The sequence below is a fragment of the Acromyrmex echinatior genome, chromosome 10 (assembly GCF_024713525.1).
Source record: "Acromyrmex echinatior isolate Ae372 chromosome 10, ASM2471352v2, whole genome shotgun sequence".
Taxonomy (NCBI): domain Eukaryota; kingdom Metazoa; phylum Arthropoda; class Insecta; order Hymenoptera; family Formicidae; genus Acromyrmex; species Acromyrmex echinatior.
Window position 1 is genome coordinate 6,811,158 of NC_141861.1, and position 13,458 is coordinate 6,824,615.

Sequence of the window (13,458 nt, forward strand, 5' to 3'; positions counted from 1 at the left end):
GATCGAGATAAATCGATGCACTCTTACCGACGACTTGATTTACGACTTCGCTCGTGCACGCACGTGTGCTTCCGCCTTCTCACGCACCATCGAGGTCGGCGTCCTTCCGTAGGTATCAGACGATAAGGACATTTTTCTTCGAGGCGCCCCTCTTCCCTTTCGCGTTTCGGTGATGGGGTTCGAAGGAAGTTTGTGATTCGCGCCCCTTCCGCCGGTACAAAGTGGCGAGTCATCGTTTTAGCAGGGTGAAAAGGTATGAAAAGGGATGATAGTAGCCATGGCAGCTTGCTGCGAATAGTGAGTTACCGTGTAATGCCCATTGTGCGCTAATGCATGTACCAGGAAGAAGATCGCGGCGCTACAGAGAAACCTCTGTAGCACTGACGAGCCGTGAGCCCGTCATAATAAAACGGATATGGAGGCGCCAACCATCATGTAGCTATCGTTATTTCGAATAGTGCACTATACTCTAATGGTCTATTCTAATACCGAATGTCTGCTTTATAGATGCTGCAGAGCAAATTGAGAATATATTGCGATTATTATCGCGATTATTTTAATGATTAAATATCAATAATTGTTACTTAGCACCGTAAAATTAACTCTCACAAGTTAAGTATGATGATTTTCTTTATTACATCTATTCTTTGCGACGAGTCTCTCGTGTACCGAATTAATTTTTATCACTTTTTACAAATATACAAATATTATTAAGTGATTTGTGCATTAAACACTGTACTGAATTTTAATAAATCGTTTGTTTAAATAATGCCAACTAAATATTTACTAAATATGAAGATATATTTATTTGATACAAGAATCATTAATTTGATTTAACTATCATTTCGTTTTATTGAGTAAATATTTATTTATTGTGAGTAAATTAATTAGCATTATTCAAATAGATATTTATTAAAATTTAGAATATTTTTTCTCAGTGCATATGTACTTAAACATTTCTTTAGAAAAAGTATTTGTTATAAAATTGTATTAAAAAAGGGGAAAGATAGATCATTATTTAGTCAGTGTTCCTAGTATAATATTTCAAAGAAAAAAAATATACAGGACGTAAATGACTCAATGTATGTACTAAGATTTAATTGTACAGATTTTTCTTACATTCTCCAAAGAAAGAGAATTTATAAAAAAATAAAACGTTATATATACTTTATAAACAAGCAACTTTTTCGATATAAGAATCAGCGGTGAAAGTTTCTTTATATATAAAATTTTGAAATATTTTTAATGGAAACAGAAATAACACAAGTGTTTAGCGAACAGAATTAATCAATTATAAAGTGGCTGTTATGGCTTAAATCATAATTTGATAAAATATTCATCAACGGGAAATAATTAAGGAAATAAATGTGTGCAGCAATTAAAGTATGACAAAAGCAAAAAAAGGAATGCTGATAACGCAGAGATTCCCTTCGCTATATCAAGCCCCCTTTAATGACTTTGCCTATCAGTACATCCAAACATTAAAGCAAAAGTAATTTATTTACGAGAGCTGCCCAGCTGCTCGATAGGGCTCTTAACCTCAAAAGCTAATGTCTGTCATTATTGTGTTCCCGCGATATCTTTCCCCTAATTCGATCAAAGACCCTTAACTGTTTTCCACTATTGTACGTTCTAACGTTACCGCGATGTAGTATTACCTTCAATTATACTACTTGGTGTATATTCTTTAGCGTTTGAGGGAATATTATTATATACGTATGGTATCAAATTCATTGGCTAAATAATTAAGCGAATGACAGTAGAAACGCTACAATGTTTGCGAAGTTTAATTGAAACACATTAGTATTCGACGGTGACACCATTAAGATAACAATCTCCCTGTCTCTCCCCTTATAGGGAGAAAGTTTTATACTCTATATAAATACAAATATTCTACACAATTTCCTTTGGAATACTAACAATATAATGATCTTTGGGACATATTTATTGTTATATTTATATTAAAATTTTATATAATTCTTATTTCTAAAATGCGCGAAATAAAAATTTGATTGATTAATTTAAATAATATCACAAAACTTATGCCTTTTGTAACTTGTATTTTCTAAAAACGAAATTACGAGAAATAATGTTTTTGTGTTTTAGGATCGAAATGTATAAGGACGAACTTGATTCACTGCGAGTAATCTCGCAAAGGGTAAAGCGTCGTGTCCGTATAGCCATACACGTCCCAACAAAGTTCGTCTCTATTTCGGTAGTCAGATAAAGTAGAGACAGTAATTTGTAACACGGAATATTTTGCGATAACGGCCACGGACGAGCCTTCATGAATTTTCATCAACCTTTTATCCGTTTCGTCCTTCGTCGAGATATTCACAATTAACCAACGTTACCTCCTTCACGCCCCCATAAAATAATGAATGTTCGCGTCTTTGAGAATGCAAGTGAGCATTCGCCGCAACCGAGAAGTCATACATTAAAGTGGCTTCAGGAGACAAAAAGATGTTGTCAGAATAGCTAGCGCGTGTTTGACGAACACGCTTCATTTTTTCATCCATTTCTGACCCGAACGGAATTTTTCTCAGGAATGTAATTTAATTTCTGTAGCCATTTCTTCTCCTGTCCTCCTCTTCTCGTCTTCTCATGTGATTCCTTCAACCCTGGGAGAATGCGAATTTTTGATATGTGAGTGGCGAGCGTGAGGGCGAGCGCGAGGTAAGGGAGAAAAATTTCACACTGATCTTTAATAACTATACGACAAAGGGGACATGGGTGGATGGATAAGCGACTGACACAAGAGTGGGGAATCGTTTAATTCAAACCACGTCGGAGTATCCGTCGAAAGATGAGATTACGCCAAAGGAGCTCGACGTCAGATCCTTCAAAAGGTAGAGGCGTGCCTCAAATTTCACGGGGGATGACTCACCACAGAGATCCTCTGGGGGGATAATTCTCGCCTCGTATTGGAAGATTACAAGTTTTTGCACGATCCTATCAATTCTCAAAACCGTCAGCAAATATTTAATTAGATCAACGATATAGGTAATGCGGATGTTTGTTTGCTTGTTTACTATGCGATTCTTCAGAACGATACGTGTCTCTCTCAGTTCCTTACTTTATCCTAACTTCGTGCAATATTGCAAGAGAGATTCGCTATTACTTCGGAAAAAAAAAATTGAGAAAAGACTTTTTCCAAGAATTTTAATTTTCGCACTCAATTACGCGAGATCATTTTTCTTTTTTTAATCTTATCAGTCATGATAATTAAAATTGCGATCTATCGAATATAATCCGGGTCGTCGATGTAATTATCGCGTGCATCGACCCGGAAGATTCGCCCATCTCAGGCCTGCTCTTTCAGGATAGAAACCCTTCAAGAATCCGATGACTACAAGACCACTTAAGGAGCGCTCTCATTAACGTTCGCTTATCTAAACGCGACATCGTATCATCTTATGCTACGGAAATCCCAACTTGGATCCGTCGATTAGGTGCACCTAGTTATTATCGATTTACTTTCACCAACTTTGTCCCGCATTACATTAAGACACACCAACATGTAAAATATCAAACGTCAATCTTCATTAATTTATAATAATGTTATGTCAACGATAATGTCGTATGATTATTATGATTATTACATTCGCATTTACAAATTTGACGATACATTTTAATAAAATAGATGACAGAATGAATAATGAAATGGAATATATGAGTAAATGGAGGAAAAGCTATATTAAGCTAATGAAGAAGCACTAACACGCAACATATGAACTTCAAATTGTAATAATTCGCGGAAAATTGTAATCAATGAGATTCTTTTATTTCTGCTAAACTACTACTATGTATATTAATAATTAATACAAACATTAAAATGTAATTAAATTTTAAAATAAATAAATTAAACATCAAAACTGTAAACGAATCAATTATAAGCAAATTAATAGTAATACTGTGTGCATATTAATCAGAATTAATTATGATTGACAATTAAGATAATAATTAAATTTTTGTTGAAAACATCTGAAATTAAAATTTGTTCAAGAAAAATGTTCGAGAAACACATTCGAGAAATTTAATGCATTGATCTCTAATTGCATTTCAAATATTTATTAAAAACAAGGTAATCCATTACAGCGAACAGTAAGTGCCAACTGATTACGCAAAATTCATTAAACTAATTGTCCATGTTCGAAAAGGTGAATTACGTTTGCCGATAATCTCACGGAAATTAATGGTCTGGCAGTGACCGAGAGAGCTGCAATCTCCGGATGATGGGAGAAGAAAGTGGGCGATAAAAGCGAAACGGGCGAAGGTCGGGGCGATCGTTACTAAACGAGCGCACATCACGTCGTGTCGGCTAGGTTTGCTTTTAATCACGGATGGATCGCGCTAACTGATTTCACAATCTTTATTAAGGCTCGTAATTGAGCCCTGGTGAGACGCAAGTGCACACGTTTGTATGATATAAGCGAGCAAACACGAACACGTACGCACGTTTTGCACATGTGGGAGAGAGAGAGAGAGGGGGGGGGAGAGACAGAAGAGACAGAGGGAGCTATGCGAATAGGAAGTCGTGCAGTTACTTCCGAGTGTTTACCGAAGGTTCGTTTGAGCTCGCTGTTAATTAATTCCTCTATCGCTGCTGGCGGTTGTCGACGAGATGCATTAACGTCACCCGGCCAGAGTCGACAGACTTCGGAAAAGCGTGCGACGGTTGTACTTGTTAACGCTAATGGAATTGAACGAAATACCGCGCGGCCACAATATTACTTGCCGAGAGAGTAATTACATTGACGCGGCAGGTGATTTAACCTAATTACAGGATTAATATGCTCAGATAGCTCTCGTGGCTCTGTGTTTTCGCCGACGCGGCTCTTTCTTGATCTTTCTCTCTACTCGCTGTCACGAAAGAGCGGAATTACCTGAGTTGAAAATGGACACGCAGCACTTAAATCTCGGCGCGTAATAGCTCTGAGAACTTAGTACCTCGTAGATAAAGCCTCATAATATTTACGACATATAACCGAGATCAACAAAGGTAACGTCGATTAACGCACGAACGACTTTCACACTATTTACGAAACACCAGTATAAAATTATATCAAATGCGGTTTATACGAAATTAATTTAAATAGAGATTAAACAGAGGATAATTAAGTTCTTTGGATAAATGGAACAGCGCAGTGAATTCTCATTAATCAAATTAATATGATGTGTAATTAATTTATTATTAGTTAATTCAATAGTAAGTTGTAATTAGTAGAAGTCATTTATAATTAGTTAGCAATTTTAATATTTTTTTGTGTAATATATTTGTATAAAGATACTTTATGATCGATAAGTTTGGTTATTTAATATTTACGATCATTATTGAAAATAGATTTCTAAAAAACAAAAAGGAGACTTCACCAGAAGAAAAGTCAAAGAAGCATGAAAAAAAAAAATTTCTGTCAGAAAATTAAATTAAGTTCTGAGCCTTAGCGTGTGCGTGTCATTGCACAATAAAACGTTATTGCTGCGATCAATCTTACGTTACTAATAACCCTGAAAGCAAACGCTCGATGTCAAGCCAAGTCGAGTTGTCAACGTCGAGGCTTGGAAAATTAGGAAGCGAAAAGGTACTTCGTGGGTATATAAGACGAACTGTCACAGGAAAGCAAGAAAAGAGGGTTGGCGTCACGCATCCTTTATCGTGGCAGTGGCAGGCCGGGGGTTGGACGACCCCGACAGCAAGCATTCACCCGACCTTTTCACCCGTTCCCCAAATGTCCCGCTTCGGGGTTTCTTCCTCGATTTGACATCGCGCTCAAAGTCATACTCCCGTTTTACTTGCCCGTTGTCGTTCCATCACTGCCAGCCACCGTCATTTCGGCCGAGGAAGATTCGCTTCCTCTTTCGGGAAAAGAGGGCTGCCACGATTCTCCGCCAAAGGGAGGAAAACAGAGCTAATACGCGCTGTATTATCGTGACTGTCTTGCACAGCGGTGAACGGACCTCGAGATTATAAGTTTCTGACGTGTACCGTGAGATCAGTTAAAGCCAGCGAAGCTATTACAAGACTAGAAATAATTACCCTCGCGAGTAACAAGATTAAAAGTAATTACGTCACCTCTCGGAAAATACGAGAGGTAATTTTTGAGAATCAACGATTTTGAACTTTTGATCTTATTTATGGGCACTGCAGTCGCACATCTGGCGATGATTGGATTTTAAAAATAAATGTAACATAATACAGACAAAGTGTTTTCTGACAATTCAACTAAACAGTGTGTGGCAGTTGGAAAAATGTAACAACATAAATTTCCCACGGTATAGGTGTGTCCCGCCGGGCAGCAATCCATATTTGAAGAGATATTTTTTAAAAATATCTCGCGTGTAAGCCATTTATTTTAAAAATGACGTATGTTAGATTATGGAATTTAAAGTACGGGAAATTCGCGTCAAGTAAATTTTAACGAGACGTACGGTACGTGTTTTAAAAGGTGACAGTTAAGATTCAACTAATGTAAATCTTCCAAACTAAATGAAACTTAAATCAGGAAACGTTAAATCTTGCGAAACATGTCGCACTTTATATCGCCCAAGATAAGGAATCCAAATCGTGATGATACTATCCCACTATGAATTCCCAAAAATGATCCTACAGCTGAAAGTATTCATAATCGATACCCGCCTATGTCTATTTTAGATCGGACCCTTCTTGGCATTGAGCCGCTGAAAAGCAACGTTCTCGTATCCATAATTCGTCGTCGTCACGCCCATGTTCGTCTATCATGCAATCCAATTTCACGTGACATTCGTATATTATACGAAAGAAAAAAAATTAATAAATACAGAGATCTTGACATATTCATTACGAAAAGCACATAAGAAATTATATCTGCTTTAAACCTTTTTAAATTTCCATATACAAAATAACCGCATCGGAGACATGATTATTTTCTGTTATTAAAGAAAAAAAGAAGTTTATGGCCGAACCAAGCCGAATTGAACTAGAGGGATGTTCCTTACTTTATACGCCGTAGAGAAGGGATCGTAAGCGAAGATATCCACGACAAGTCTTATCGAGTTGGTAGGCGCTTACAATATCTCTTGGTCACGGCTCCCGTGGGAACAGCGAGAAACCCAGAGTCATACAAGGAGTACATTTGTCACACTAGGTAGAGAGTAGATCCCGCCCGCCCATATCCTAGTCACCTTCCCGACTACGTTTCCCGCGAACCAGCAGGTATCGCGTGCTACGTCCCGTTCATCCCTGACCTATCTACCCAACCTGTCTGCCTATCTCGTTTGTGAATAAATATTCCGTCGTACAAATCGTGCACCGTTCGACAGCGGCTCTTAACATGCAAGTGATAAGACAAACGATCGAAATGGATACTCGATAAACTATTCAGATGAATAGTCGACGTGACATTAGTAATAGCCATGCCGAAAGGCTAGTTCTTTGATGTCCGTTTCTATGTAGATAACTTTAATCTTCATTCAACTTACTCTTCAGCTTTTTCTTCTAATTCTGGAACTAGAAAAAGGTGACGAATTAGTTGAATCGAGATTAAAATTAAAGTATAGTAAAGCATTTTGATAGAAATAAGCTGCATAAATCTAAAAAATCTAATAATCTTCTATAAATTAATGGAAAGAATATTAATCTTGTTGATCTATTCAAATTTATTATTAATACATGATCATATTTTGGGTCAATATAATTAAAAAATTCTAAAAAATAAGAAATACAAAATTTTTAAAGAAAAAATCTTGTATTAACAGATGAAATCATTAAACAGCAGAAACGTTTTTAAATAAAATGTGAGTAAGAAAATAAATTACATTTTGAATCAAATAGACAAACAGAGTTAAAAACAAAATGCAATATATATATTATAATTTTAAATAATACATTTTTGAAATTTTTAAAGTTTTTGTAAAAAGTAAATAATATAATTGTATGAGAGAATAATTAAGAAAATAAGTAAACCGCATACAATATAATTTCAAAGTTTTGATGGAAATTGAAAGATTGAATAATGCCATGATCCATCGTCTTGATATTCAATAACTTTACAAGAGAATATCAGTGCCAATATGCTCGGTTGCGTGCACATCGAGAACATGTCTGTGTTTTCGACGGGCCATCAAAGATTTCACTGGCGCGTTTGTTACATAGAGCTTATCAATTTTTCAAACCATCAAGAACCAGCCTTATCGAAGCTCTGGATAAACTATTCGTGTGTTGACAGAAGAAGTTGAAAATGACAGTAAGACGATTTTGTCAAAGTTATGAAGAAAGACTCTGAAATTATTAATTTTCGATCTACCGAACTTCGCTGACAATATCGTGGAAAATTGATGCGATTCTCACGACCATTAGCTCGATAATCATCTATTATCGAAATGGAAGTCTGATGTAATCAAATACCTATTTTTATATGTACTTCTTTTTTACAATGCATGCAGATGTCATACTTATACACATTAAAAAGTTAGAGACATTAATTCGAAATATTATAAATGACACTTATAAGTATAAATTTTCTGAGTATTAATTCTTCTGTTAAAATACGTATTGCAAAAATAATTGTGAATAAAAAATTTTTTAGAAAATAAATAAAAGCTTAAAAATAATGGAAGCTTTTATTTCTCCTCTCTTAAAATTATTTATCTTTAAAAAAGTAAAAACTTTTCTTAAAAATAATAACGTATAATTTAAAGTCTTGCAATCGCATCATTCCTTGACATTTTCATTGACATTATGCGCTTAGATGTCCAATCAATGATTCAGCATCCGCGCGTAAACGTGTCACGTACAATCAATCCTTGACCTCTCATATTATACTACAGAGGCGCTTTGCTACAAGTATAACGAAACGGTCGTCGTGTGCCCGGATTATCTCGATCGTGATGAGCGTCGAGACGCCTCTACAGACGAGGAACTCGTGCGCCACACGTATATTTCGCGACATAGCAGACATATAGGCAGACAGTCGGTTCTATTTATAGTAAGGGGACTTTAGTGAATGTCCGCGGCAGATACGACAAGAAGGAGAAATAAAAGAAAAAGATACAAGAAGAATACTTATTCTCTCTGTTTCTCTTTCTTTTTAGAATTCCCGATTCGCTTTGCTCGTTTATATCGAAGACACCTTTTTTTATCTGCTTGTGATAATTTGAGTTCTTATTATCGAGTGGTCTCTTATTTTAAGTAGAAATTTTTTTTCAAATAACTATGACAAATCGCAATTGCCATTGCAAGATCTCTATACTTGCACTCATAAATCTAGTGATTCTTGCTTTAATTTCCATTTAATATACTTTAATTATTTAATCTATTAGTTTTTCATTTTAATGCTCTTGTTCAGTTGCTACTACTGTCTCAGATTGTGAATCTGAAATAATAGGTGAATGAACAGGAGATATAAAACTTCAATATTAGTAGCGATGTTCTGTGAACAATTACAATAAAATAAATTTGCAAATAGCTAACAAAACATATCTTTTCTGATTAATTTTAAGTAGAATTTGCTTTAATATTATACAAATCCAACGGCTTAATGGCAAAAACTGATGTGGAAAATTTAGAAATCTCAACAATCGAAGAAAATTTTCTCTGAGCACAAAAAATCAACATCACGTTCATCAACGTATCATTAAAATTAAGGCCGCACATCACATGTAGTATCGTTTCATGCAGTCCCTTCGTGTACGTTCCTCACGTACGCACCCCATACCTATTTCGTATTACTCGCATACGAACGCGAGCAATCAGCCCGGAGGTCGTCCGAGGTAACAGCCATGCGATCCCTCGTCTTCGACGATGTGAATCGGCTTTTATGGCACTGCCATACCGTAGCAATTGCGGCGCCAAGTGACGGACCCCCGACGTCGCTCGGCGTCGGTGTCGACGTTGCTGGCGCTAACCCAAATCGTACCCTGCTCTCCTTCGTCTCCTTCTCTGTTTGTCTCCGTCTCTTTCCCTCTCTCGATTTCTCTCCTTTCTCCAACTCGTGTTCTACCACTCGATCCTTCCTCCCCGGTATATCTTCGTCGAACGAATTATAGACCGCCCGCTGAAGATACGTCAAGTTGCCGTCAGTCAGACTTATTTCTTACCAACGCACTGATCATTCGATCGAGCTGGCTTTAGATGAGGTGAGATGAACGAATCTCAATTTGCCGATTGCGCTCGGTCGTGTTGATGAGGTAAATACTCTTCAAGATAATTAAGTAAACAGTTGGCTAATCAGAACATTTGACGATATTGCACAATGAGTATAGAATCTTTTAACTTTATTACGTGAAATTATTTCTGAAACTTTAATTGTAAATGAGGACTACTCATTGTATATGTTTGTATTTAAACCTGGTCTAATCGGAAGAATCAGGTCTATGAAGACCCAGGCGAATTTTTAATTTTGAATTATTCAAATTCGGACGTACAAAAAAAGTGTACAATTTCATTATTTCGTTTCATATTGTAAAATCATATTTTTAAAAAACTGTTGAAAAACTGTACCATACATTTTTTAGATTATTTTAGAGCTTAAAAACTCTTCGAAAAACGCAATAAGACATTAATGACCTAGTTGGATTAGAAAAGCAGTGAAAAAAAATATTAAACCACAGAGAGTTAAAATAGATAGGACAAATAGTATTAATATAAACATTTCCTGAAAATTTACAATGAATGTATAATAGTTTCTGTTTGCAACAGAAGCTGAAAAATTATTTCATGTCATAAAGTTGAATGATTTACCTCGTACAACTTCTCTACGCTGATTGTTTTTTGTTGAGGGCAATCCGAAAAAATAAATTCCACGATTTTGTGCTTCCGGCGCAAAACTAAGCGCTTGTAATCAGATTTCAGTCGTATGTTCTGTGCTTGCAAATCTACGTAGTAAATCCGTGGAGGTGGGGATCAACCGGTAATTAAATCCGTCGTCGACCTATTTACCATTCATGCGATTTATAGGAAACGAGAAAATTTCAGGGCAAAAATTTCGGCGCGATGATCGAGCGACCGAATTCCGGGCCGGGGCGAAATTCCGCGAATTCGCGATAAATAAAACCGGGCGAGGCCGTTGCTCGTTTGGGATATGGATTGAATGAGAGTGCGGCACAGCAGAAAGCGCGTACCTCATGATTTTTCGGTTCCCGCCACCGTCGTTTACCAAACAATTCCCAATTGCCTTGTCAAAAAGTTCCGGCCAGAAATGGCCGCTGATTTATAGACCGCGGATTTATTGTCCGCCTAGCAAAAAGAGGAGCAAAAAGGGGAGCAACAAAGGAAGGCCAGAAAGAGATAAGCGGTGAACCATCGAGATGAAGAGGAAAATGGGAAACTCGCGTACGGGAAACGTGTATGTATTCGTGATTGACAAGTGTCGTAGCACTCGTGCGTTTGAAAGATGCCTAAAATTCAGTAGAGCAGGAAATACGTTCTCTCTTCCTCGTTCGTATCGTTGATACTCTTCGTATAATTGTTTGCAGTTTCTGTATTCGTGGTTAGATGAATTATTTGAGGAAAATGCAAATTTTTGAAACAATAGGGAACGTAGAGAAACAGTTTCTATCTCAAAGAATCTTTTTCGTTTCGTTTCGTTTCGGAACAACTATCGTCGCTTTATCTAACGTAATGTCCTTCCATGAAAGCCACTTCATTTTTATTTGGGTCCATTGCACCGGTGATGCGTCACTGGAAGGAAAAACGTGTCGCGTGCATGAAACGCCACTACAAACATCGAATCGCTCCGTTTTCGAGAGTATTTTAAACCCTGGCCAGTCATTAATACACATCCGGTGTATACGACCGACCCGGGATGAGGTTGCCTGTTACGTAGTGCGCGAGCATGCATCCACGAATGAATTATCGGCACGCTCGATGCAACGAGCACGAAATCGCCACGAAACTCGTTCGTCTAGCCCACTTGCGCGCCTCCACTTGCGTACATCACTTTTGACCACGTTCTATGAATATGTAAACGTAACAGCTATGGATGCAATGAAATTCCAGCTGTTCGCTCGATGGAAAGGAGACAATCGACTCGGCAGAGAAGAATGAAACGACTACGAAAGAATTTCCATTTGTAATTACAGGTTACTCTCATTATTTGTTTCTCACTGATTTCATTGTTTTTTTTTTTTCATTAGATATTAGAATCTTAAATGCATATTTATAGATTTGTGTATTGAAATATATTATATTATGTTAAATAAAATACCGTACAAAAATGTGAGTAATTATTTACAAGTAATACATTATTTTATTAAAGAACGTATCTTTTTTAATTGTCCGTTAAATAAATTATTAGTGACTTGATTGTTAAAATTTTTTTTAATACTATATATTCAACGCAAATTGCAGTCTGTGGAATGTTTAGTACTTAAGTATCTTAGTAGACGTAATTTCGAAATAATATCGTTAACTCTGCTAAACTCATCACAATGCAACGTCAGCAATATTATTTCCCGTATGCACGCACCTGTGTTTCAACTGACAAACGAAAGAGTGAAACTGTTGCCGTTAGTTAATTTTCCTGAATCGCGACGAGATTCAAAGTCAAACTTTCTCAATTGCCCGCAGCGGTTGACGTTAATTCCGCTCGTCCCCACCGGAAACGAAATTTACACGTCGAGTATACCGGATGATTTCACCTAGAATAGCTTAATATGTTTGCCAACGAATAATAATTCCTTTATCAAAGGAACTCATCGTAAAACAGTAAGAATTGCGATTAAATTAATTACATGAGATGAAATGGAAACACTAAATCACTGACGCACTAAATCAACTGTCTTGAGATGCGATTAAAAAGGGGTATCAATAATTACTCACTTTTAAATTATTACATAAATTAATAAAAATAATTAAAGAGATAATGAAAAAATTGACTCTCTAATACAGAAGGATCGTATTAATAATTGAAGCACAGCAAGTTAAATTAATAAAGATATATTGTATTTGTATTATTTTAGAATTTTCAAGTTAATAAATACTGCACATTGTCATTTACCCAACAAGTTTCACATTTATAATTATTTAATACAACCTAATTCTATTATTTTTAATTTATCTTAACGCAGATTGACGCAAATGCAAATTATTTGATCAAATAAGAGAATGCCTAAATTATTTGGCTAACTTACATTTTTTTATAAGAACTACTAATTTCTTTCACAAATTATTTTTGTAATATTGATGTTTTTGTATCTCTATTCAACTTTGATTATTAATACCATGATCATGTAAATCCGACATAACCATTCTCGCGACACACGTGTAAACTATTATCACTCTAGGCGAATAATCGACGGCAAATCTAGCAAGAAAGTGAAGACGTCGCGAAGTGGGCTATACGACATGGGTGTCGAAAACGACCGTGAAAACGGCGGTCATGGTGAGAGGAAGATGTGAGAGACGGCGGCAAGAGTGGCGCGGCGGATATCTCGAGAGTAGCTCGGAGCGGACAATCTCAAGGGTGTGGATAATTTATGCGC

At 36.4% G+C, this 13,458-nt stretch overlaps 1 protein-coding gene and 1 long non-coding RNA gene across 11 annotated transcripts in view; one reads left to right on the forward strand and one right to left on the reverse strand.

Moving 5' to 3' along the window:
* stet (stem cell tumor) overlaps positions 1-13,458 on the forward strand; it is a 429,808-nt gene that overhangs the window by 207,752 nt on the left and 208,598 nt on the right. The gene's annotated exons all lie outside the window — the stretch shown is intronic.
* Positions 1-13,458, reverse strand: part of LOC105150419 (uncharacterized) — a 250,084-nt gene that overhangs the window by 205,114 nt on the left and 31,512 nt on the right. The gene's annotated exons all lie outside the window — the stretch shown is intronic.